This window comes from Bubalus kerabau, chromosome X, assembly GCF_029407905.1.
Source record: "Bubalus kerabau isolate K-KA32 ecotype Philippines breed swamp buffalo chromosome X, PCC_UOA_SB_1v2, whole genome shotgun sequence".
Lineage (NCBI taxonomy): Eukaryota > Metazoa > Chordata > Mammalia > Artiodactyla > Bovidae > Bubalus > Bubalus kerabau.
This window is the reverse complement of record NC_073647.1, coordinates 119,246,790-119,274,371: the sequence shown is the minus strand read 5'-3', so window position 1 is coordinate 119,274,371 and position 27,582 is coordinate 119,246,790. Positions and strand designations below refer to the sequence as shown.

At 43.3% G+C, this 27,582-nt stretch overlaps 1 long non-coding RNA gene across 1 annotated transcript in view; it reads right to left on the bottom strand.

Annotated features, from left to right (window-relative positions):
• The window catches only part of LOC129639883 (uncharacterized), a 158,162-nt gene extending 130,814 nt beyond the window's left edge, over nucleotides 1-27,348 (bottom strand). The window contains exons 1-2 of the long non-coding RNA XR_008708642.1: nucleotides 26,174-27,348; nucleotides 25,450-25,513 (exon numbers count right to left, since the gene is read on the bottom strand). This is a non-coding gene — a long non-coding RNA (uncharacterized LOC129639883). The remainder of the gene's footprint in view (nucleotides 1-25,449; nucleotides 25,514-26,173) is intronic.
• Nucleotides 27,349-27,582: the final 234 nt, after the last annotated feature.

Below are 27,582 nucleotides of genomic sequence, written 5' to 3'. Positions count from 1 at the left end.
CTCAGGCTTCTTCACACTGAGTATAGTGATAGATTTACTTCACACTAAAGTATATAAAGTGCTACTAGTCCTAAAGTCACTTATATGTAAAATCTAAAAAAATTAAAATAAATAAGCTTGTAGAAGCAGAGGATAGAATGGTGGTTGCCAGGGGCTGAGGGTGGGGGAATAGGAGAGATGTTTAAGGGTATAAACTTGCAAGTAGTAGATAAATAAGCCCTGGAGACTAATACACAGTACAGTGATTATAGACACCCAAAATCGTATTATAAACATTAACCTTACTAAGAGACTAGATCCTAATTGTTCCAAACACTGAAGAAATGATTATGTGATACGATAGAGGTGTTAACTAATGCTACGATGGCAATCATACTGTAATGTAAATATATCCATCTATATGTCATACCCTTTGAACTTACACAATGTTTTATGTCAAATATATCTCAATAAACAAAATAAATTATATATATAGTTGGTGGGAATACAATTTGATACAACCGCTTTGGAAAATAGTTTTACAATGGCTACTAAAATTAAACATACGCCCACCTTATGACCCAGCAATTCCACTCCTGAATACATACCTAAGAGAAATCAGTGCATATGTTCACCAAAATACGTGTATAAGAATATTCACAGCAGCACTGTTCACACTAGTCAACATTGGCAACACCATGGGTGGTATATTCATACAACAGAATAATATACACCCACAAAAAAGAACAAATGACTAAGATACACACTAACCTGGATGACTATCACGGACATCAGGACAAATGAAAGAAGCCAGACACAAGAATACATACTGTATGATCCATTCAAGAAAAGACTAAAAGATTGTGTGAAAGTTAAAGTGTTAGTCGCTCAGTTGTGTCCGACTCCTTGAGACCCCATGGACTGTAGCCCATCAGGCTCCTCTGTCCATGGGATTCTCCAGGCAAGAATACTGGAGTGGGTTGCCATTCCCTTCTCCAGGGGATCTTCCCGACTCAGGGGTCAAACGCTGGTCTCCTGAATTGCAGGCAGATTCTTTACCATCTGAGCCACCAGGGAAGCCCAAAGGACTGCGATAAAAGTCAAAATAATGATTACCTCTGAGAAGGGGCTATTATTAACAAAAGCAATAAATGCTCATTGTAAAACACAAACAATGCTGCCTGGGCCTCTCTTTCCTGGTGTATCTGCAACACTAACTTCTCACCATTAAGTCTTTGTTTTAGTCAGGGAGGCCTACCCTGACCACCCTATTATAAATTGCAATCCACACTCCTCAACTCTTGATCCTTTTTATTGTCCTTTTTCACTTTTTCTATTATGCTTTTTTACCTGCTAAAATACTCTAGAATTTACTTCTTGTATTTTTCGCTTACTACTTTGTCCTCTTGCTAGAACATAAGCTCCACATCCGTTGACTGGGGAATATAAAGACCCGGCCCACTTGCCCCAATTCAGAGCATCACCATAGGTTAATTCCTGCTCCAGACCTCCCCATGGGATCCACTGAGACCTTTGTTACAACTGCTTCCAAACCCAACTTCTCCCTCTGCCCAATCAGACTTCACTCACTCCCCAAAAGTATTGATTTCTTGAGAACTTCCCCATAAGTTTCCTGCATGTGCTAAGCTAAGCTAAGTGAATCGGTCTCAAAAGTCTGTTTTCTGGAGTATCTTAACTGTGACTCTGAACTCACGAAAACAGAGAACAAGGCAGGATCAGGTACAGGGGAAGAGTCACGAGTCCAGATTTGGACACATTATCTTTGAAGCAACTTTGCCATATCTAAGAAATGTCAAGCAGGCAGTTGCATGTATGAGAAAAAGAACAGATTTTTTGCCCCTCAAGCTACTCATGATATAACCAATAAGATAAGATGTGCTCCCAAAAAAAAAACCCATAATATGCGGTGGTGGTTGTTGTTCAGTCACTCAGTCACGTCCTACTCTTTGTGACCCCATGGACTGCAACACGCAGGTAACATGAGCTAGTGTATTACACAAGATTATAGATGATGTGCTAGAGAGGTTCAGAGATGGTCAGGAAAGATCTCATGGCAAAGGTGACATTTTTTAATGTCATCAGTGAAGATGGGAGCAGAGGTGGAGCAATGTGAGCTAGGCCTGAAGATAAAACACCCAGAGCAACACAGCGGGCAGGGGGCAGTTCAATTTGAATGGAGGGTCAGGTGCGCAAAGGGGCTTAGTGGGACACAAGGTTAGTAAGTGTATTAACCATTAACCAGAGTTCTCCAGAGAGAACCAATAGGATATGTGTATGTATTGAAAAAGATTTATTATCAGGAGTTGGCTCATATGATTATGGGTGAGTGCTCAGTTGCTAAGTCATGTCTGACTCTTTGTGATCCCAGGGACTGTAGCCCACCAGGCTCCTCTGTCCATGGGATTCTCCAGATAAGAATACTGGAGTGGGTTGCCATTCCCTTCTCCTAGAGATCTTCTCGACCCAGGGATCAAACATACCTCTCCTGCGTATCCTGCATTGGCAAGTGGATTCTTTACCACTGAGCCACCTGGGAAGCCCCACATGATTATGGAGGCTGGCAAGTCCAAAATCTACAGGATGGGCTGGAAACTTGGAGACCCAGGAGAGCTGATGCTACAGTTCAAGTCCAAAGGCGTGTAGGCTAGAGACTTGGGAGAGCTGGTAGTGCAGTTCTAGCCTGAAGACCAGCTACTGTAGAGCCAGGAAGACCAATGTTGCAGGTGAGGTCTGAAGGCAATCTACTAGATAATTCTCTCTTGCTTGGGGGAGGCTGGTCTTTTTGCTCTAGTCATACCTCCTAATGATTAGATGAGGCCCATCTACATTAGGGAGGGCAATCTGCTTTACTCAAAGTCCACCAATTTAAACATTAACCTTATCCAAAAACACCCTTACAGAAACACTCAGAATAGTTTGACCAAATATCTTGGCACCCCTTGAGCCAGCCAAGTTGACATGTCCAGTAATCCATCACAAGAAGGTATGGGTCAACTGAGGAAAGACCTTGAATGCTAGCATTCGTGTTATGGGAACTTATAAAAGTTTAGAGGCCAGAGGATTGGAATGAGAGATCCTGGAGGCAGAGAGAGAACTTAGGAGACTACTCAAGAGGCAAAACAGGATAATGACAGTGAGACTGGAGGTCAGTAAGACTTTGAATGCTAGAGATTAGGTTGTTTAGAGGCCAGAGGATTGGAATGAGAGAGCCTAGAGGCAGAGAGAGACGTTAGGAAACTACTGTGATAATCTAGGCAAGAGAGAAAGCAGGATAATGACAGGGAGCCTGAAGGGAGGAAACAGAGGCAAGCAATGTGAAACAGACAAGACTTGGCAAGTGACCAGTCCTGGGGGATGAGGGAAAATACGCAGAGAATGACTTTGTAGTTTCAAACCTAGGTAACTAAGAGAATGGTGAAGCCACTGAGAGCAATGGAGGGATCGGTGGAGAGAAGATGCCTGTCTCCCTGAGGGTTCCTCTTGTTGCAGAGTTCGGGGCATGTTCAGAGTATCAACTGATACGGGACTTCCCTGGTGCTCCAGTGGTTAAGAATCCACCTGCCAATGCAGGGGACACAGGTTAGATCCCTGGTCTGGGAAAATCCCACATGCTGTAGGGCAACTAAACCCGTGTGCCACAACTACTGAGCCCACACACTCTAGAGCCCATGCTTCGCGACAAGAGAAGCCACTACAAAGAGAAACCTGAGCACCTCAACTAGAGAGTAGCCCCTGCTTGCCGCAATTGGAGAAAGCCTGCTCGCAGCAACAAAGACCCAGCACAGCCAAAAATAAATAAACAAAAATAGATATTTAAAAAATTATTGCGTAACAAATCACCCAAAAATGGTGACCTAAAACCAATAAAACATTTTACTCACAAATCTGAGGGTGTCTGGGCTCACATAGCTGTTCTCACCCATTGTAATGATGAATTGTATTAATTTTGTGTTGGTAACAGGAAATTAATTCTTCACATAGGTATTATTAAATGGCTGATACAAGTAAACATTTCTACGTATTACCTACTGAACTTTTTTTAAAATTGAACACCGCTTTTATCTACTGACACTGATTAATTCTAGATCTACTTCACTGCCCTAAAAGAAAATTATCTGGTGTGCTACCTCTTCTGTGCTAAGAAAGCGTTCTGAGTTAGAGTATGTGTGATCCCATGGACTATAGGCCACGAGGCACACTTGATCTTAGCCAAAAGGCTGAGAAGCAATGATTGTAGTTTTCTAGGATTTTATTAAATATTCTAGATACAGTTGAAAATTTTAAAACAACTTTATTGTGGCATAACTTCCTACCATAAAATACACCCCATTTTTAAAAGTGCAATCCAATGATTTATAGCCATCTGATCAAGCTGTGTGGCCATCACCACAATACAGCTCTAGAACATTTGTATCATCCCAACCCCAGGCAACAACTGTCTCTACAGACTTCCCTCTTCTGGACTTTTCATATAAATGGAATTGTACAATATATGTTCTTTTGAGTCTGACTTCTTTCATTTACCATGATGTTGGCAAGGTTCATGCGTGTTATAGCATGCATCAATACTTCATTCTTTTTTATAGCAAAATAATATTCTACCGTATGGATACACCACATTTTGTGAATATCTACATACAAGTCTTTGTATGAACATAAGCATTCATTTCTCTTGTGTAGATCCCTAAGAGTGGATTGGCTGAGTCATACGATAAATTTATATTAAACTTTTTAAGAAACTAACAAACTGTTCTCCAAAGTTATGGTACCATTGTTTCTTACCTACCACCAGAAGGGTTCCTATTTGTTCACATTCTTGCCAGCATTTGTTACTGTCTGCCATTTTTTTATAGCCATCCTAGTGAGCGTGAAATGGTACCTCATTGTGGTTTTGATTCACATTTCCCTCATAACAATGATGTTAAGCATCTTTTCATGTGCTTATTAGCCATTTGTACATTGTCTTTGGCAAAAAGTCTATTAAAATCCTTCGCTCATTTTTAATTGAGTTTTTTGTCTTTTTAAGGCTGAGTTGTAAGAGTTCTGGAATAACAGGTTGAAATTGAATATAATCAATACCATCTTTCTGGAGTACATATGGTATTATGATTCAAATGCCCTAGAACTGTATTTATTTTTGTTTATCCCTCTAAGTAGGCATTGTGGTGGATACTACAATGCACTACCCAGCTCTTCCTTCTTGATGTCCAACTTCAAGTCAGCAGACAGCCCTTAGATGTCAGTTCTCCAGGGTCTGCCTCAGCTGCAGAGAACCACCAGGCAGCCCACATCCAGTGATCAGTGCAGGGGTATAAAGTTCTGGTCATTCCCACCCACCTCTGGACAACTCTGCAGGACTACTCTAACTCCCGCACTCCCCATAGGTCAGCCCAGTCTGTCACCAGGCTTGCATCCAAGCTTAACTTCTCCGTCTGCTCAGTCCTGCTTTCTTCACCTCTATTCTACAGGTGTTGATTTCAAGAGCACTTTGTCCCCCATCTTTATTGAGATATAGCTGACAAATAACATTGTGTAATTTAAGGTGTACACTGTGTTTATTTTATATATTTGAAATTTTGCAAAATGATTACTATCACATTATCATTTCTTTGTTGTGGTGAAAACATTTCAGATCTACTCTCTTAGCAACATTCAAATATATGATACAGTATTATTAGCTATAATTTCCCATTAGATCCCCAGAACTTGTTACTCTTATAACTGGATATTTATACCCTTTGACTAGCATCTTCCCATTTCTCCCATCCCCAGCCCCTGGTAACTCTGTTTCTCTTAGTTCAGCTTTCTTAGATTCTACAGATTAGGGACACCAGGTAGTCCTTGTTTTTCTCTGACTTGTTTCACATAGCATAATGCCCTCAAGGTTAAAACAAGTTTCACAAAGGACAGGATTTCCTTTTTTTCTCATGACTGAATAACATGTATGTGTGTGTGTCTGTATATGTGTGTGTGTGTGTGTATGTGTATGTGTGTGTGTGTTTATCTCACATCTTTATGTTCATCCTTTAATGGATACTTCAGTTGTTTCCATATCTTGGCTACTGTGAATAAGGCTGCAATGAACAGAAGAAAGTAGATATCTTTTTGAGATATGGAAGTGGGATTGCTGGGTAGTTCTATTTTTAGTTTTGTGAAGACCCACTATAGTGTTTTTCAAAATGGCTGTACCAATTTACATTCCAGTCAACAGTACATGAGGGTTCCTTTTGCTCCGATCCTCCAACTCTTATCTCTTGTTTTCTTGATAATAGCCATTCTAATGGGTGTGAGGTGATATCTCATTGTGATTTGTATTTACATTTCCCTGATAACTAATGATGTCAGGCACCTTTTCATATGTCTGGTGGGCATTTTTATACCTTCTTCCAAAAAAGTATCTATTCAGGTCCTTTGCCCATTTTTCAATTGGACTTTTTTTTTTTTTTTGCTACTGAGTTGTGAGTTCTTTATATATTTTAGATATTAACTCCTAACAGATCTATGATTTGCAAATATTTTATTCCATTCTATAGGTTGCCTTTTCATTTTATGGTTCATTTCTTTGGCTGTGCCAAAGATTTTTAGGTAGCTGTAGTCTCACCTGTTTATTTTTACTTTGTTGCCTGTGCTTTTGGTATCATATCCAAGAAACTGCTGCCAAGACCAGTGTCAAGGATCTTTTCTCCCTGTGCTTTTCACCAGGAGTTTTATCATTTTCAGTTCAGTCTGTTCAGTTGCTCAGTCATATCCATCTCTTTGCAACCCCATGGACTGCAGCACGCCAGTCTTCCCTGTCCATCACCAATTCCTGGAGCTTGCTCAAACTCATGTCTATTTATCGTTTTGGGTCTTATGTTTAAATCTTTAATCTATTTCAAATTAATTTTTGTTAGTGGTGTAAGATGGGGATCCAAATTCATTCTTCTACATGTGATTATCCAATTTTTCCAATACCATTTGTTGAAAAAACTATTCTTTCCCTTTTGAGTATTCTTGGCTTCCTTGACAATTAGTAGACCATACATGTGTGAGTTTATTTCCAGGCTCTCATTCTGTTCCATTGGCCTATGTGTCTATTTTTTGCACTAGTATCATACTGTTTTCCCTTCATGGATCACAGCTTCATTGTGGGGAAGGGGCTTGCATAACTCAATGAAGCAATGACCCACTCTGTGCAAGGCCATCTAAGATGGATGGGTCTTAGTCAAGAGTTCTGACAAAACACGGCCCACTGGAGAAGAAAATGGCAACCCACTCCAGTAATCTTGCCTTGAGAACCACATGGACAGTATGAAAAGGCAAAAAGATATGATGTCAGAAGATGAGCCCCCCAGGCCGGAAGGTGCCCAAATATGCTACTGGGGAAGGGGGAAGGGCAATTACCATTAATAATAGCTCCAGTAAGAATGAAGCAGCTGGACCAAAGTGGGAATGATGCTAAGCTGTGGGTGTTTGGTGGTGAAAGTAAAGTCTGATGCTGTAAAGAGCAATATTGCATAGAAACCTGGAATGTTAGGTCTATGAATCAAGGTAAATTGGACATAGTCAACCAGAAGATGACGAGAGTGAATATGAACATTTTAGGAATCAGTAAACTAAAATGAAGGGGAAGGGGCAAATTTAATTCAGATGACCATTATATCTACTACCATGGGCAAGCATCCCTTAGGAAAAAATGGAGTAACCCTCATAGTCACAAAGAGTCCAGAATGCAGTACTTGGGTGCAATCTCAAAAATGACAGAATAATCTCTGTTCGTTTCCAAGGCAAACCATTCAACATACAGTAATCCAAGTCTATGCCCCAACCATTGATGCCAAAGAAGCTGAAGTTGACTGGTTCTACAAAGACCTACAACACCTTCTAGAACTAACACACACACACACACAAAGATGTCTTTTTCATCACAGCGGATTGGAATGCAAAAGTAGGAAGTCAAGAGATATCCAGGCAAGTTTGGCCTTGGAGTACAAAATAAAGCAGGGCAAGAGCTAACATTGTTTTGTCAAGAGAACAAGTTGGTCACAGCAAACACCCTCTTCCAACAACACAAGAGATGACTCTACACATGGATATTACTAGATGGTCAATACTAAAATCAGATTGATTATATTCTTTGTAGCAGAAGATGGAGAAGCTCTATACAGTCAGCAAAAACATTACCTGGAGCTGACTGTGGCTCAGATCATGAACTCCTTTTTGCAAAATTCAGACTTAAATTGAAGAAAGTAGGGAAAAACACCAGGCCATTCAGGTATGACCTAAATCAAATCCCTTACGATTATGCAGGGGAAGTGACAAACAGAGTCAAGGGATTAGATCTGATAGACAGAGTGCCCAAAGAACTGTGGACAGAGGTTTGTGACATTGTACAGGAGGAAGTGATCAGACCATCCCCAAGAAAAAGAAATGCAAAAAGGCAAAATGGTTGTCTGAAGAGGCCTTACAAATAGCTTAGGAAGGAAGAGAAGGTAAAGGCAAAGAAGAAAAGGAAAGATATACTCATTTGAATGCAGAGTTCCAAAAAATAGCAAGGAGACATAAGAAAGCCTTCCTCAGTGATCAATGCAAGGAAGTAGGGGAAAACAACGAATGGGAAAGACTAGAGATCTCTTCACGAAAGTTAGAGATATCAAGGGAATATTTCCTGCAAGAATGGGCACAATAAAGGACAGAAACGGAAAGACCTAACAGAAGCAGGAAAGATTAAGAAGAGGTGGAAAGAATACACAGAGAACTGCACAAAAAAGGTCTTAATGACCCAGATAACCACAATGGTGTGATCAGTCACCCAGAGCCAGACATCCTGGAGTGTGAAGTCAAGTGGGCATTAGAAAACATCACTATTGGACTTCCCTGGTGGTCCAGTGGCTAAGACTCCACATTCGCAATGCAGAGGATACAGGTTTGATCCCTGGTAGGGGAACTAGATCTTACATGCTGCAACCAAGACTCTACATTCAGCAGTGACGAGCCAGTGCAGCAAATAAATAAATTTTAAAAAAGAAGAAAAGAGAATATCACTATGAACAAAGCAAGTGGAGGCTATGGAATTCCAGCTGAGCTATTTAAAATCCTAAAAGATGATCCTAAAAGATCCTAAAAGTGCTGCACTCAATGTGCCAGCAAATTTGGAAAACTCAGCAGTGGCCACAGGACTGAAAAAGGTCAGTTTTCATTCCAATCCCAAAGAAGGGCAATGCCAAAGAATGTTCAAACTACCATACAATTGCACTCATTTCACATGCTAGCAAGATTATGCTCAAAATCCTTCAAGCTAGGCTTCAGCAGTACATGAACCGAGAACTTCCAGATGTTCAGGCTGGGTTTAGAAAAGGCAGAGGAGCCAGAGATCGAATTGCCAATGTTCACTGGATCCTGGAGAAAGCAAGGGAATTCCATAAACACATGTACTTCTTCTTCATTGATTATGCTAAAGCCTTTGACTGTGTGGATCACAAAAAACAAACTGTGGGAAATTCTTAAAGAGATGGGAGTACCAGACCATCTTACCTGCCTCCTGAGAAACCTGTATGTAGGTCAAGAAGCAACAGAACCAGACCTGGTACAAAATTGGGAAAGGAGTACATCGAAGCTGTATACTGTCACCCTGCTTTTCTATATATAAGATCATATCATCTACACAGAAAGACAATTTTACTTCTTTCTTTTCATTTTGGATACCCTTTTATTTCTTTTGCTTGCCTAATTGCCAAGAGCACTTCTTAATTATTCTACACACTAAATTCCATCTCAGAATCAGCTTCCTGGAAAACCCAACCTCCAACAGGCAGCTTTCATTTTAATTCCTCAGAGATTGGCACACGGACACACACCCATGCACACATACTATCACTTGACCGGCCCAGCAGTGCACACCCAATGCAAGATGAATGGATCACAGCCTTTCCCTGGGAGTAGTGAACCTGGGAATCTGAGAGACTAAGTAGCTGCCCTTCTCTGGTGCAAACCTGGAAAATAGGAGGGTAGCAAAGAGTAATACCGCACGTTTGATTGCTCACTCACTCCAAGCAGGTCTCCAAGGGAACCTAGAGCCAGGATCAACCGTTGCCCAGCACCTGGGAACATAGCCCTGGGAAGGCTTTTTATGTTAATGATTGATGATTTTGTTGTGCACACCTGGAGCAATGAACCATGCTGTACCAGCTTGCCAGGATTGCTTTGCACAAACATCAAGATTGATGCTGCACACCTAAGGGGAACTAGCTGTCTAGCTGGGCTCTGCAAGGAGATGAAGGGAGCAGGGATGTCCATCTCTGAAGCATGCTATCTAGCATCAGGACAACCACACAACTGCCTTCTCCACACTCCATAGTGAAGCCAGAAAGTCTCCTGCAGTCTTTTGGTCTTAGATCCAAACCAGAAAACAGTAAGCAGTAACCTGGAGACTAATCTCTCTGCCTTGGCAATCATTTTTTCTCCTAGAACAGATCTACCACAAGAGCTCAGAACATATCCAACTGTCTCCAGAGTCGTTTCGGTTACACACGCCTGTGTTATCCACTGGTGAATTTTGAACCTGAAAACTCTCTGAATCTCTTTGCAATTAACTAATACATAATCAAGAAGGGTAGAGACAGTGCTCATGAATAGCCAAGTCATACATCAGTGATTCTTCTTTAAACACTGGCTGCTTTCTCTAATCATAAAAGTGATATTCTCTGTAAAAAAAATTTTTTTTAGAAAATACAGACAAGTACAAAGGAGAAAAAAAAAGTCACCCATAATTCCACCACTCAGGTACCACCATTTCAAATACATTGGTTGTACCATGTACTGTACTGTGCTTAGTCTCAGTCACGTCTGACTCTTTTGTAATCCCATAGACATAGCCTCGGAGAAGGCGATGGCACCCCACTCCAGTACTCTTGCCTGGAAAATCCCATGGACGGAGGAGCCTGGTAGGCTTCAGTCCATGGGGTCGCTAAGAGTCAGACACGACTGAGCGACTTCGCTTTCACTTTTCACTTTCATGCATTGGAAAACGAAATGGCAACCCACTCCAGTGTTCTTGCCTGGAGAATCCCAGGGACAGGGGAGCCTGGTGGGCCGCCGTCTATGGGGTCGCACAGAGTCGGACACGACTGAAGCGACTTAGCAGCAGCAGCAGCAGCAGATTTAGCCTGCTAGGTTCCTCTGTCCATGGGATTCTGCAGGCAAGAATACTAGAGTGGGTTGCCATTTCCTCCTCCAAGGGTATTCCCTACCCAGGGATTGAACCCACGTTACCTGCATCTCCGGCGTTGCAGGCAGATTCTTTACTGCTAAGCCACCAGGGAAGCCATAAATACATTAGTTAATATGGTTTTAATGTTTCTCCTTGCACACATATAGATATGCACATATTACCTACATAAGTAAGATACCATTAAGCATGCTGTTTTGAAACCTGCTTCTCTCATTCAACAAATATGTGCCCTTGTCATCATTTCTAATGTCTCCATTAAAAAGAAGCATTATTAACCTACTTAATCACTCTCTTGCTGTTAGACATCCAAGCTGTCTCCCAATCTTTATTAGTATTTAAAAAAAAAATGCTTCTAAGGACCTGCCCGTAATACGTCCTTGCACACTTTTCAGTTTATATTTGCTACCCAGGTGACCCCAGGTCCTCCAGCATGCACAGTTCATCTTTCCCTTTAATATCTAAATAAAATGCTAATGACTCCATGCCACAAACCAAGAGAAGTCCAGTGGCTCTTCCAAGATCTCCAAAGGGCCTCAGGGGGTTCTGTTTCTCCTGGTCACCTCTCACGCTGTTTTTCCTGTTTATCCCATGTATTTCACCTTCTTGGGCAGCTGCAGCCTTTCAGCATGACCGTTGCTCTTCCTACATCTGCGCAAAATGCCGCTACTGCATGCCACCCAAAGACAGCGGAGTTACGCGGAGGTTTGGAGGAAATGAAAGTCTATCACAACACAGCAGGAAATAACTTCAAATTCATACCAGGTATTACTGTTCCTAGGAAGTCGCTGGCCATTCTCCACCACATGGGGACTTCTCATTGATGACGTGCCTTCATGGACCGTGATGTCTTGCCACGTTCTTGAGACCTTCAGCTGTCTCTATTGACTTCATGTCTTCTCTTTCTCTGTACCTAAACTCCCCACCTCCTCACCCCAATAAGCCCTGAAATTTCAAATGCTTCTTACTTTATTATTTGCCTCCTCCCACACCACAAGCAACTACTTCCTCCTCACGATATTTCCTTCATTTGGCTTCCAGGACACGATATTCTCCTGGTCTTCTTCTTTCTTCACTGGCCACTCCTTCTCGGCCCCTTAACTGGTTCATTGACCTCTCCCTGACTTGTAAACTTTGACGTGTCCCAGGATCCAGACTTTAAACCTCTTTTTAAAATATGTGTTTATTTCACTGCATCAGGTCTTAGCTGTGGCACTTGGGCTCTTCACTGTCTCATACGAAACAGTGTCTCATTGTCTCATATGAGTCTGTTGTGGTGCACGAACTCTCTAGTCGTGGCACATGGACTTCAGCTGCTCCACAGCATATAGGATCTTAGCTCCCCCACCAGGGATCGAATCTACATCCCCTGCATTGCAAGGCAGATTCTTAACCACTGAACCACAAGGGAAGTCCCTAGACCTCTCTTCTATCTTTATTCACTCCTGGGTGATCTCATCCAGTCTAACGGCTTTAAATATCATCTCTACACTAATGACTCTTGAATTTACACCTTCTGCCCCGACCTCCAGACTCATATGTCCAACTGTCTACTTCACTTCCTCACTTGGATGGTTAATATGCATCTCAAACTTAATCATGGACAAACTAAATTCTGCATTCCTCCCAAACTCGTTCCTTGCCTGGTAGTCCCCATCTCAGGAAGTGGCAGCTCCATGTATCCACTTGCTCAGGCCAAAACTTTGAAGTCATCCTTGACCCTTGTCTTTCTATCAGCACCTCACATCTGGCCTGGTAGCAAATCCTATCAGCTCTTTCTTCAGAATACATACTGGCTCTGACTACTTCTCACCAACTCTACCACTAACCTCCCCTGGTCCCAGCCTCCTGATAGCCTCCTTCCTTTATGGACCACTGCAAGAGATCCTACGAGGCCTGTTTCCTTTTTTGCCCTTCTGTGATTTATTCTCCATGAATAGCCCTTTAATAGTTAAGCCAGCAGATGTGACACTCCAGTTCAAAGCTTTCTAACTGCTTCCCATCTGACTTGTCTCAAATCAAAAGTGAATGTGGTCCATTACCTGTCTCCTTCTCCAACCTCACATACACCACCTTCCCCTCTTGCTCACTGCAGTACAGCCACACTGGTGCGCCTACTGTCCCTCGACTAAAGAAGCGCTTTCCCATTTGGGGGGCCTGTGCACGTGTTTGTCCCCCTCCTGGAATGTTCTGCTCCCAGAGATATCAGCATAGTTGCCTCCCTCCATTCAATCATGTCGCTGAGCCAATAGCACCACCTCAAAGTGGACTTCCCTGGTGTTCCAGTGGTTGAGAATTCATCTGCCAATTCAGGGGACATGGTTCGATCCCTAGTCTGGGAAGATCCCACATGCCGCAGAGCAACTAAGCCCGAGCACCACAACTTCTGAGCCTGCGCACTCTAGAGCCCAGGCCCTGCAACAAGAGAAGCCACCAAAATGAGAAGCCCACGCACTGCAGCTGCAGAGTAGCCCCTGCTCACCGCAACTAGAGAAAGCTTGTGTGCAGCAATAGAGACACAATGCAGTCAAAAAATAAAAATAAATAAAAGAAGACTTCCTTGACCACCATATCTAAAAATGGCACCCACATCATTCTGTAATCCTTGATGCTACAATGATCTCTGTTCATTTCCAAGGCAAACCATTCAATATCACAGTAATCCAAGTCTATGCCCCAACCAGTAATGCTGAAGAAGCTGAAGTTGAACGGTTCTATGAAGACCTACAAGACCTTTTAGAACTAACACCCAAAAAGGATGTCCTTTTCATTATAGGGGACTGAAATGCAAAAGTAGGAAGTCAAGAAACACCTGGAGTAACAGGCAAATTTGGCCTTGGAGTACGGAATGAAGCAGGGCAAAGGCTAATAGAGTTTTGCCAAGAGAACGCACTGATCATAGCAAACACCCACTTCCAACAACACAAGAGAAGACTCTACACATGGACATCACCAGATGGTCAACACTGAAATCAGATTGATTATATTCTTTAGAGCCAAAGATGGCGAAGCTCTATACAGTCAGCAAAAACAAGACCGGGAGCTGACTGTGGCTCAGATCATGAACTCCTTAATGCCAAATTCAGACTTAAATTGAAGAAACTAGAGAAAACCACTAGACCATTCAGGTATGACCTAAATCAAATCCCTTATGATTATACAGTGGAAGTGAGAAATAGATTTAAGGGACTAGATCTAATAGATAGAGTGCCTGATGAACTACGGACTGAGGTTTGTGACATTGTACAGGAGATAGGGATCAAGACCATCCCCATGGAAAAGAAATGCAAATATCCACACAAAACTAAAATTCAAAAAGAAACATGCACCCTTAGGTTCATAACAGAACTATGCATAATACGTGAGACATGGAAGCAACCTAAATGTCTGTCGACAGATGAATGGATAAGGAAGATATGGTATGTACAATGGAATACTACTCAGCCATAAAAAAGAAGGAAATAATGCCATTTGGAGCAACATGGATGCAACTAGAGATTATCATATTAATACTAAGTGAAGTAAGTCATAATAGACACTTATCACATAAATGATATCACTTATATGTGGAATCTAAGATAGGATACAAATGAAACTATCCATGAAACCAAAATAGAATTACAGACTTTGAGAACAGAGTGGTAGTTGCCAAGGGGGAGGGGGTTGGAGGAGGGATGGAGTGAGAGATTGGGGTTAGCCGATGTAAGCTTTTATACACAGAATGGATGAACAACAAGGTCCTACTGGATATCACTTTCAATATCCTATAATAAACCATAATGGAAAAGAACATTTTAGAAAGAGTATATATATAATACAAACATGTATAACTGAATCACTGCTGTACAGCAGAAATTAACACAGCAATGTACATCAACAATACTTCAAATTTTTTTTAATCTATTGAATTTTTTTAAGTGGCTTTTGTTTCTATGTCATTTCAGTTATCATGATAGCGGGGGCTGGGCTGAATTGTGCTATAGCAGCTTGATTAAGAGGAGAAGGCAATGGCACCCCACTCCAGGACTCTTGCCTGGAAAATCCCATGGATGGAGGAGCCAGGAAGGCTGCAGTCCATGGGGTCGCTAAGGGTAGGACATGACTGAGCGACTTCACTTTCACTTTTCACTTTCATGCATTGGAGAAGGAAATGGCAGCCCACTCGGGTGTTCTTGCCTGGAGAATCCCAGGGACGGGGCATCCTGGTGGGCTGCCGTCTATGGGGTCGCACAGAGTCAGACACAACTGAAGTGACTCAGCAGCAGCAGCAGCTTGATTAAGAGAGGAGACTCCATAGTTTCCTAGAGGCTCATTCTCTTGTATGATTCCGGGTTAGAGTTTGCCAGAAGTGGAACTTGTGTGAGAACTAACTGCAGGCAGAAGGCAAGCAGGAGTCACTACCATTGGCAGCCCCCACCCCAGCAGATGTAGAGATGGACAGAAACAGAGGTGCCCTGCAGAGGCTAGCTTATCCGACTCTCCCCTGCTCCACCTCAAGCTCGCGTTTCCTACCACCGGCTCCGCTAGCCAACGGCTGACTCAGGCCCTCCACCCGGGGCTTGTCTGTGGCCCCACACAGGCAGGAGTTACACAGAGGCCTCAGCCTCCCATAAACCTCTCCACCAACTCTCCCTTCACCGCCGCACTTGGACAGCTGGATGCGCTTGGCTTCTTGAACTTTCCCGAAACCTCTGATTTGTCCAGTTCTGCCAATGCTTCTGGTAGTGGCTAGTGACTCTCTGATCTTTTGACTCCTCGCTTCTAGACATTCACTCCCCCCGTGCCTCCCACATCAGCAAAAGGATTCATTCTTAGAATATCCACAGTGGCTCTGCTTCCCCGTGCCGTGCCTCCCACATCAGCAAAAGGATTCATTCTTAGAATATCCACGGTGGCTCTGCTTCCCCGTCTAAATCTTGACAACACAATATGGATTTTGCCTTACTTTAAACAAAAACTAACATAAGAAAAGAAATATTCCAGATATAAGGCAGAACTCCACCTCCTTCTATTTAGAATCTCTATGGCCCATGGGTATAGGGGGTAAAGGGACATTATTAAATGACTTGTGGAGTCATATAATATATAATATAATATATATGATATATAATATAACATATGACATATAACATATAATATATATGGGCTTACCAGGAGGTACAGTGATAAAGAATCCATTTGCCAAAGCAGGAGACACAAGAGATGAGGGTTTGATCCCTGGGTCAGGAAGATCCCTTTGAGTAGGAAATGGCAACTCATTCCAGGAGTCTTGCTTGGAAAATCCCATGGACAGAGGAGCCTGGTGGGCTACAGTCCATGGGGTCACAAAGAGTCGGACATGACTGAGCACTCATACACACACAAATAATAATAATAGTGTCCCTTAAATACAGACTGAGGTGAGAAACATGATAGAAAGGAACAACTGAGAAAATACAACTTTATCTTGCTTTTATGAGATGAAACAGATGGAAACAGTAGAAGGGATTGGCAGAGAAGTTGTTTCTGTAGTCCAGAAATTTTCAGTCAAGTTTTACCATAATTCTTTAGGATATAGGGGGTTCAGGATGGGGAACACGTGTATACCCGTGGCGGACTCATGTTGATGTATGGCAAAACCAATACAATATTGTAATTAGCCTCCAATTAAAATAAATAAATTTATATTTAAAAAAAAAGAAAATAATCAGTCCAGTCTCCATTCTCTAAGTAACTATCATCTGTGAATTGAAAGAGAAGGGAGTGATTCTTACCTAGGAAATCCAGGTCTTTAAACATAAAGTATGAAATTACATGTGAATAAAAGCAAAGACAATGTCCAAGGGTTTTAAACATTGTAAAACCCAACAGCCTCCTGGTACTGCTAAGGCGTATAGTCAAGGCTTTAAATGTTAAATAGGTAAGTGTGTCAAAGATCCTCTCCTTTCTCCTCTCAATTCTACCTCCCTCTCTGCAACAATCAGAGAAAGGAAGTTTTAAAAGTTTTCAATAAGAATTTTGAAATTCAACATCCTTGTCTTAGGAGCACTGCACGTATGATGAATAAACACTTGGCTGCATTGTTCTTTCAAAATCAAACTCTCTCCCTCCCTCCTTCCATCTTCACAAGTGAACATTTATCACCCAGTGTCTTTAAAACATGTCCGCTTCAGGTGGCTGGTCACTTGATCAAATAAAAGGTGACAGACTTTGCCAATTTCCTTTCCCTACTCTGAATTAATAAACCGAGCTCACAGAGCAGTAAAATTTTATTTCCACGAAGCAAATATAGATTGCTTTCTCTTTGAGTGCTGTTTTAAAGTCTTCACACTCTTACTTGTGACCCAAGCACCTACCTATATTCTTGCAGCGTTAATGCTGACAGGCCAAAAAATATGAAATGCTGTGAGCCAGCTAGCCCGTGAATGCCTCATTTGCTGTCGGCCACATGAGTGCCCACAGGGGCCAATATACAAGCCAGGTGACCATCAGCTCATCCTCACAGACACAAAGGGGACCTGGGGATCTTCTCTACTCCTGGGATTCCCAAGGACCCAAACTCTTGACCTTGTGTGTAGTTTTTTCTCCAACTTATTGGGTTTACCACTGGAGGCCTGAATTAGTTTCCTGGGACTTCTGTAACATATTACCACAAATTTGGTGGCTTCAAACAACAGAAATTTATGCTCTCACAGCCTGGAGGCCAGAAGGTCAAAATCAAAGTGCCCACAGGCAGGGCTAAATACTTTCAAGCATCTGGTGGTTGCTGGCCTTCCTTGGCTTGTGGCCACGTCATTCCAATCTCTCCCTCCACTACTACACCTTCAACTCTGTGTCTGGCTTCTTTTCTTCTGTCTGTCTCAAATCTCTCTCTGCCTTTCTTTTCTAGGGACACATGTTATTGGAATTTAACTCCCCCCTCACCAGAAAATCCAGGGAGATCTCTGCATCTTAAGATTCTTAATTTCATGTGCAAAGACCTTTTGCCAAATAAGGTCACATTCACAGATTCCAGGGATTAGAAAATGAACATATCTTTGGGGGACCACCATTCAAACCACTATAAGGCCTTGTCTCCCTGGATTCAGAAGTCTTTCTTTTAAGAGATTTCCAACCAATTAATACAACATTGTAAATTAACTATACTTCAGTTTTTTTAAAAAAAAAACACACCATGTATACAATAAACAACAAAGATGTACTGTATAACACAGGGAATAATATTCACTATCTTATAATAACTATAATGGACAAAAACCTGAAAAAGAATATATATATGTAACTGACTCACTTTGCTGTACACCTGAAACTAACACACTATTGTAAATCAACTACAGCTCAATGAAAAAAAAGAAGTTAAAAAAAGTCTTCGAACCAATCTCCATAGTGCTGTACTCATTAATGTTACCTATTGTATTCAGAGGGCTTCCTTGGTGGCTCAGTGGTAAAGAATTCACCTGCCAGTGCAAGAGATGTTAAGAGTCAGGGTTGATCCCTGAGTCAGGAAAATCCCTTGAAGAAGGGCATGGCAACCCACTCCAGTATTCTTGCCTGGAGAATCCCAGGGACAGAGGAGCCTGGAGGGCTACAGTCCGTGGGGTCGCAAAGAGTTGGACACAACCGAATCGACTGAGCACTCATGCACGCTTTGTATTCAGAAACGCTCCCTAACACCACAAAGGGCTGCATTTCTGTCGAGAAACCCTTTAAAGTGGTTCATCCCAGGTTTCTTTTCTCAGCGCTGTCATCTCTGTATCTTTTTCTCCATCCTCGTCTACCTTCAATCAACTTTGCTGGCTCCCATCTTCCAATTCCCATGGCTAGAAATCCTCCCTACATAGAGTACTGTAGCCTAGGCCACTTCCTCCAAATTTTTGCCTACATATCCATCACCTTTCTCAAATAAAGAATCCTACAGTCACCAGAATCCACTTTTTCTGGTGGTGAAGAAAATGTGTTCAGCAAATTTAGTCCCTCTGAGGATTTTTTAATATTTGCTTATTGAGGTGAAAATCACATAAAAGAAAGTGAGGGACTTCCTTGGTGGTCCAGTGGCTAAGACTCTGCACTCTCAATACAAGGGGCCCAAGTTCAATCCCTGGTCAGGGAACTAGATCCCACGTGCCACAACTAAAGATCCCACGTGCTGCAAAGAAGATTGAAGATCCTGTGTGCCACTAAGGCACTAAGACTTGGCACAAATAAATAAATATTTTTTAAAAAGAAAGAAAAAAATAAGTATACAATTCGATAGCACTGAGTACATTCACAGTGTTATGCAGCCATCACCGTTATTTAGTTCCAAAACATTTTCATCACCTCCAGAGAAAACCCTTACCCACTAAACAGCCATTCCAATTTCCCCCTCCTCCAGCCCTAGGCAACCACTAATCTACTTCCTGTCTCTATAGACTTCCCTGTTTCGGACACTGCATATAAATGGAATCATACAGTACGTGGTCCTTTGTGTTTAGCTTCTTTCACTCAGCATCCTTGTTTCTAAGGTTCATCCATATTGTAGCAGGTATCCTTCATTCCTTTTTATGGCTGAATAATATTTCATTGTATGGTTAGACCACATTTTCTTTGTCCATTCATCTGCTGAAGGTTAGACTTATTTTTAAGCATTTCTAGTCCATCATCTTCGGAGAAGGCAATGGCACCCCCACTCCAGTACTCTTGCCTGGAAAATCCCATGGATGGAGGAGCCTGGTGGGCTGCAGTCCATGGGGTCGCTGAGGGTCGGACACGACTGAGCGACTTCCCTTTCACTTTTCACTTTCACGCATTGGAGAAGGAAATGGCAACCCACCCCAGTGTTCTTGCCTGGAGAATCGCAGGGACGGGGGAGCCTGGTGGGCTGCCGTCTATGGGATCGCACAGAGTCAGACACGACTGAAGTGACTTAGCAGCAGCAGCAGTCCACCACTTTAACCACTCGGCCACATTTTTTAGCATTTCTTATTGCAGAGTTTCATCCATTCATTTCACAAATATTGACTGAGTGATAACAATGTGCTAGGCACAGGTCAAGGAGCTGGGGATATAGCACTTAACAGAACAGAACTCAAATCTCTGCCCTCATGAAGCTTATGTTCCAGTGGGAGAGATAGATTACAAATAAGATAACTAAAATACATAACATGCTAGAGAAAGTGCTAAGAGGGAGAAAGGGTTGGATAGTGACTGGGAGGAATCAGAAGTCACTGGTCATTCTCTGTCTCTGATCAAGGTGCTGGCTGCATGGGTGTGCTCAGTTTGCTCAGTGAGCTCACACTAAAGATTTGTGCACTTTTTATTTTTTTAAAGATTTGTTTTTAATATGGACTATTTTAAAGACTTTACTGAATTTGTTATAATATTGGTTCTGTTTCATGTTTTGGTTTTTTGGCCACAAGACATCTTAGCTCCCTGACCAGGGATTGAACCTGTACCCCCTGCATTGGAAGGCCAAGTTTTAACCACTGGACCGCCAGGGAAGTCCCCACTTTTCTGTACATATATGACACTTCAACACAAAGTTTTCTTAAGCCAATGTGCTTCCACTTCCTTTTAAAAGGGGCTTATTGCACCTGTCTGTGTTGCTGACGCTAACAAAACGCCTGTGTGAAACCAGATGGTTTTGCTAAATCGCTGACCCTGTTCTTGAGTGGGTTTAGAATGCAAGGTGCTGGTTTCAGCACTCTGCCATTCACACATGCCCTTCAGGATTCTGGATCATTCTAGCTCTCTCTGTCTAACCATAACTCTCCATGAACAGCCAGGGTTTACCATGACCTTGTTGGCAACTTCAGCTTATTACTTGATTTGTTTAAAGCACATCTCTGCCACTGTCCTGAGCCCAGTTTGGCTCTTTTTTTCATTGTGACCTTCACAGGAACAAAAATGTTATGTTTGGGGGAGAATGGCTAAGGAAACACAGGAGTGGAGAAGAAGAGCAACAGGTTTAATAAGAGGTAATAATGTTCAGAGGGGAAAGGGTCACCCTTGGAGATCAATTAAGGAAAACAGTTGAGAGTTCAGTGTTCTGTCCAGTACAACTCAACCTAAATCAAGAAGTTGCCCCTCACACACAGTTAAATTGAACTGATTTCGGGAAAAGATGGGTAAATAATAAAAACTGACTTTAAGGACGGTCCCTACCTCCTAAACACGTAGAACGCTTCAGAATTCTAGCCAAAATTCTGTGGCCACAGACGCAAGGTAACTTTACTTTCTCACGATGTGATGAAGGACTCTTCATTCACTGCATGAATTATTACTGATTTAAATCACCTCTTTAAAGTGCTCCTCATTAGAGAAGATGCCCATACCCTTTCTCCTTAGGTGGGCATTTCTGCCTTGTTCTGTCTTAAATAAACTATTTCTCTGTGTGCTCTCCCACGTGTTATGCTGCTACTGCTGCTAAGTCGCTTCAGTCGTGTCCAACTCCGTGCGACCCCATAGACGGCAGCCCATCAGGCTCCCCCGTCCCTGGGATTCTCCAGGCAAGAACACTGGAGTGGGTTGCCATTTCCTTCTCCAATGCATGAAAGTGAAAGTGAAGTCGCTCAGTCGTGTCCGACTCTTAGCGACCCCACGGACTGCAGCCCACCAGGCTCCTCCATCCATGGGATTTTCCAGGCAAGAGTACTGGAGTGGGGTGCCATTGCCTTCTCCGCCCACGTGTTATACTGAGTCTGTAATAATAAACTTTGTATACTTGTTTTTCCAGTTTTCACCTCCTTGAAACATTCTTGCTTTCAAAGGAGGGGAAAGAGTTAGGGCCATTTTGCTTCTTGCCTGGAGCCCCTGGTGGTCAAGCAGCTAGGATTCCTATTTTTCATCCAGGCTACCCAGATTCAATCCCTGGGCAGGGAACTAAGCTCTCTATCTTCAGGATAGCTCACTGCTGTATCTCTCATCATGACTGAGATGAGTCTGGGATGTAAAGGTAACGATGACATTTACTGACTGAGAGGCTGCTGGACGATGGGGTGGGAGCATGTCCTAGAGGATGAAATTTCAGAGAAGAAGGGGAGGGCATGGAGCTTAGAAAAGTCCTAACCAGAGGGGACACTGATTAATACAAATAGGGAGGAAGTTGGCCAAGGCAGTCAGGAAGAGGCGGGTGGGATTCAGTTAAGAGAGGAGACTGCAGAAACCCTTGATCTTGTTGCAAAGTGGAGAGAAATGTTTCTTGAGAGATATCTGCTAGCTCCAGGGACCGGGTTGTCAAAAAAGTTGAATTCTGGCCTGGGGCCAGTGCCAAAAAGGGTGAGATACCTAAGATGTCTCCCAGAGCCAGTCAGACAGCCTGAGGGAAAAAGAAGTCAGAAATGGAAATGTCTGACGTACGTATTAAATGGTAGCAAACTGTCTTCAGAGATGAGGCAAAGCCCCCCAGATTCACAGACCAAGAAGATCTAGCTCGTCGATCAAACTGCCTCACCTTTTGGAAAGACAGATGTGTTGGTGACCGAAACAGAGCAGGTGGAGCCCTCAGTGAGATTGTGGGGCTGCAGGCTTTAGGCTTTAGAAGAGATAGGCCTTGAAATTCCTCACATCATGTGGCAGAAGAGATAAAAGGCCTCCATAGGGACCCATTACATAGAGCAAAGATCCTCAGAACATTCCTTTCTCAGGTTCTCAGTGAGGGGAGGGAGGTACCATTTTGATATATTGAGTTTTGAAATTATAATCCCAATACCTAAATAGGAAAACATCAGCTTCCCAGGTGGCTCAGTGGGAAAGAATCCACCTGCCAATACAGGAGCCGCAGGTTTGCTGCCTGGGTTGGGAAGATTCCCTGGAGAAGGAAATGGCAACCCGCTCCAGTATTCTTGCCTGGAGAATCCACACGGACAGAGGAGCCTGGTGGGCTACAGTCCATGGGGTCGCAAAAGAGTTGGACACGACTGATGCAACTGAGCATGCACACACTCAAGGTAAACATCACAGATTCCCAGATATTTTTCCTACAGTCATTTTTTCACCTGTGAGGGTTTGGTCACCTCCTAGTAAAAATAAAGCCCTATAGTAATCACAGTGCTTTACAGTCAACAACATACTCTAGATAGTATCTCATTGGATCATCTCCTCAGACCTTGTGAGGAGAGACACCCTAATGGTCCAAGCCTTTGAGAAGTAAGGAGCCCACCAAGAAGGAGGTCATTCTGGAAGCTCCCAGTTACACCAGTTAGGGTCAATACAGTACCCTGAGACTGTGTTCACTCCTAGCTCCAAAGATGGAGGAGATAGACTTGTCATTGGAACCCAAAAGGGAGAAGTCACATAGAGAGGGCTGCCTTAAGAAGAGCTGTGACCTCCTGACAAGGAACACAGGCAGAGTGAGGTGACTCTGCTGGAACAGAGTCAGGGAAATAGATCTCTGACTTCACTCTGCCTCCATCCTTTGTGTTCTTGCTGGGCTCACCAACAGCCAAACCCAAGAAGAAGTCAGGCAGATGAGAACAGGGTGGGAAGAGTATGTCCAAAAGGGCAGCAAGAGCAGTCTGGCACTACTTGAGTGACCAGAATTTTCTTCATTCATTGAACCCTCTTTCCATGACTTTCTTCACTAATTGAACCCTTCTTACATGATTTTCTTCATTCATTAAACACCTTTTATATGCCATGTCATCTTAGTACTTTATCCTCATAAGCCCCAGAGGTAACTGGTAACTGGTGTTATCTCTGTGGTGGAGGCGAAAAAATGGCGACAAAGAGAGGTTAAGTGACTTGGTCGAGGTCACTCAGTTAATAGGTAGGAGGGCCAGGATGGGACCCAAAGTTGCTGACACCAGAGCCTGCTCTCTCAGCCACCACCCTGTGTTGCCTCCACAACACCCTCCAAGCCTCCGTGTGATTAAAACAGTTGGAAGAGTCAAATGAGAGAGGAGAGGAGATGCTCTTCCATTACCGGAGGCCTTGCTCTTGTCACCCTTTGAAACCCCGGAAACAGAAACAGACAGATTGGCTTCAGGGCCTGAGGAACGTGGCCAGTTGCTTTGGTGGGGGAGCAGCTACAGGAGAAGAAAGGAAAGCTGAGCTGAGAACAATGGAAGAACCAGGTACCAGAGACTGACCTGCTTGGAGCAGCAGAGGAGAGGCATGATGAGTCCCCCGGAGCAGCCTGGGACGCCACCAGGGGGAAGGGGGCTGAGGTGGGGAGACCAGCCACGGTGTGGCCTCCGCAAGCTGCCCACAGGGCCACCAGGCCAACGGCTCTGACTTAGTCAGAAGCAGAACTGAACAAGCAAGAGAAAACTATACCTCAAAGACATGCTGCGAGTTTTCAGTAGAGTCAGGGGAATCAGGGTGTCAGCCCAACTCTGCTTGACCCTTGGGGTGCTTATTACTGGTGGTGGGGGGTGAGAGAGGCATTCAACATAACTACTGGCTTTCCCCAGTCCTCTCCATACACAAGCAGACATAGGAAACAAACTTGCAGTTACTAAAGGGTAAAGAGGGGAAAGGATAAACTAGGAGTTTGGGACTAAAACATACACACTACTATATATAATATAGTGGTAAAGAATCCTCCTGCCAATGCAGGAGACACAAGAGATGCTGGTTCAATCCCTGGGTCAGGAAGATCCCCTGCAGAAGGAAATGGCAACCCACTCCAGTATACTTGCCTGGAGAATCATGGACAGAGAAGCCTGGCAGGCTACAGTCCAAGGGACCACAGAGAGTCAGACATGCTTGAGTGACTAAGCACAGCACACAGCACATATATAAAATAGATAAGCAGGCTTCCCTAGAGGCCCAGTGGTTGGGAATCCACCTGCCAATGCAGGAAACCCTGGTTCGATCCCTGATCCAGTAGGATCCCCCATGGGGTGGAGCAAGTAAGCCCGTGCACCGCTACGATTGAGCCTGTGGTCTAGGGCCTCAGCTACTGAAGCCTCCGGGCCTAGAGACAGCTTTGCAATAAGAAAAGCCACCACAATGAGAAGCCTGTGCACTGCAACTAGAGAGCAGCCGACTCTCACCACAACTAAAGAAAAGCCCACGCTGCAACAAAGATCCAGCACAGCCAAAAATCAAAAAGAAATAAATTAAAAAAAATAGATAACCAACAAGGACCTACTGTATAGCACAGGGAACTATACTCAATATCTTGTAATAAACTATAATGGGAAAGAATCTAAAAAAGAATAGATACATACATATGTATAACTCAATCACTTTGCTGTACACTGGAAACTAACACAACATTTTAAATCAACTATACTTCAGTGAAAAAGTGTTTTTTAAAGAAAATAAAAATTAAATCCTACCTTGACCAGTTGAATGATGCAAAGAAGACGCTGTGCTCACCAATTTTGCGTGATTCTTCTACAACTTGAAAAGGACAGCAGCGCCAAGCTCCTGTTTAGTCACACAGGGCTGGGATATGTGTTTTACCCAGATCTTCTTTTTTATCACCAATCACCCAATGAGCAAATATAAGTCCTCTTTCACATAGAAGAATTTGAGGCTCAGGGTTTTTGTTATTTCTCAGGGTCACCTGAGAAGTGTTTTCAAGTCAGGGCCCTTAAACCCCAGCACCCCAGCTCTTTGTTTCAAGGAATTTTAATATATTCTGTGAAATTCAGAAAATGAAATTCAGCAGAAGGTGGTCCCCTTGAAGGAGAAACAAAGTGGCCACCAAAGCCACATAGGGGAGGAAGGGGGCTGTGGCCATCTGAGAATACCTTGGAAATCTTAGAACAGACTGACCGTGAGCCATAAAATGTAGCAATGTGCCTTTCAAAAGGTTTGCCACAACAATCCTTCTTTGTTCTTCTTGCACAGAAGGCACACCAATATTTTGAGCTGCTTATTATGCAAACCTCCAAGCAAACAGAAAAGTAAAGGGCACGACAACCCCCCAACGTGTCCCTCCTCCAGTTTCAATCACCTCTCCTATCTGTTGGGGTTTCTACCACCTTTGAGAACCTGATGAAAACTATGGGCCCCCACCCCCGCCAAGACAATACTCAGACATACCATCCCTCATACCTTTTCAGAGGGGTGTGAACTCCCCAAGGTGCATTCAGGAATTTCCTGGGACACATGGATCCCAGGTTAGGAGCCCTGGCTGCAAGGATACAGTGGTACTGCAGTATGTGGGGACCCCATCAGAAAACTCTGCTGACCCTCCATATAGATTTCCAACAGCTCTGCGTCTCTTGCTTTGCTTCCACCATCATCTCCTGCCTGGATGCCTCTAAAGCCTCCTCGTGATGCAGTGGGTAATCACGAGTCAAATCCATTTCACCTGCCTTCACTAATCAAGGTCGTTTGAAGACTTGCATATCGTCCAAGTGGCAAGTAAGCCACTTGGTGTTAACAACAAGGTGTTCACCAGAATTGTTTTCCAGGAACTTGGAATCAGTTATCTAGGTTGAGCTGAGCTCATTAAGACTGAATAGGACCAGAGATACTTAGTTTTCCTGAGTCTCTCCCTTGTATAGATTATTAAATTTTTGCTTGATTTTTTCCTGTTTAAAAAAAAGAAAGGAAGAGGGGATGTATTATACATAGAGCCGATTCACTTTGCTGTTCAGTAGAAAAGTGAAAGTGAAGTCGCTCAATCGTGTCCTACTCTTTGCGACCCCATGGACTGTAGTCTACCAGGCTCCTCCGTCCATAGGATTTTCCAGGCAAGAGTACTGGAGTGGGGTGCCATCACCTTCTCCAGAGTATAGTGGAAATTAACACAATACCATAAAGCAACTATACTCCAATAAAAATTTTTTAAAAAATGATTGGATAGGACCACTGACCCCCTCCCCCCAAACTGGGCATGCGGACACCCGGAAGTGTTCGGCTCAGTGACCTTCTGACATCAGAGGTCCAAAATTTCCACCCCCAGTTCGTGCTAAGAGCAGAAGCCTGTAGCTTAGTAGCTCAGGCCTGTGCAGAACTAGATAACAGTACCTCTTTCCAGTCACCTTTCCCTGTGCCTCGGTGATGGCCTGCTTCTTTATTCTTTATCCCACACATATCTCGAGCCCCTTGCTCCTCTTTCTACCAGCTCCTCGCTTGACTGCCTTGAGAATAAACTCTCTCTTTGCTTCAGACCTGGGCAAAACGATCCTGGTTCAATAACATTAACTAGTCTATGGAGACTTGACTCTTGCCCAGCCCACAGTCAGACCATGTCATTTACTGGCTTGAAGCCCTTGGAAGAGTTCCCATTGCTCTGTGAATGATCTCTCAAGCCCTTACCTCAGCATGCAGGGCACTGAGAGCTTTGGCACCCCTTTGCTCTCATATCTCATTCTTCTCATCTGCTCTCACTACTCACAGGTCACTTAGTCTTTGTAGGGAGGGAAACATAATTTTCCATCCACCCTTCTAGGCTCTTGACTGAGATATTCCCTAACCCCATAGCAATAAAACAGATTAGCAGGAGAAAAAACAAA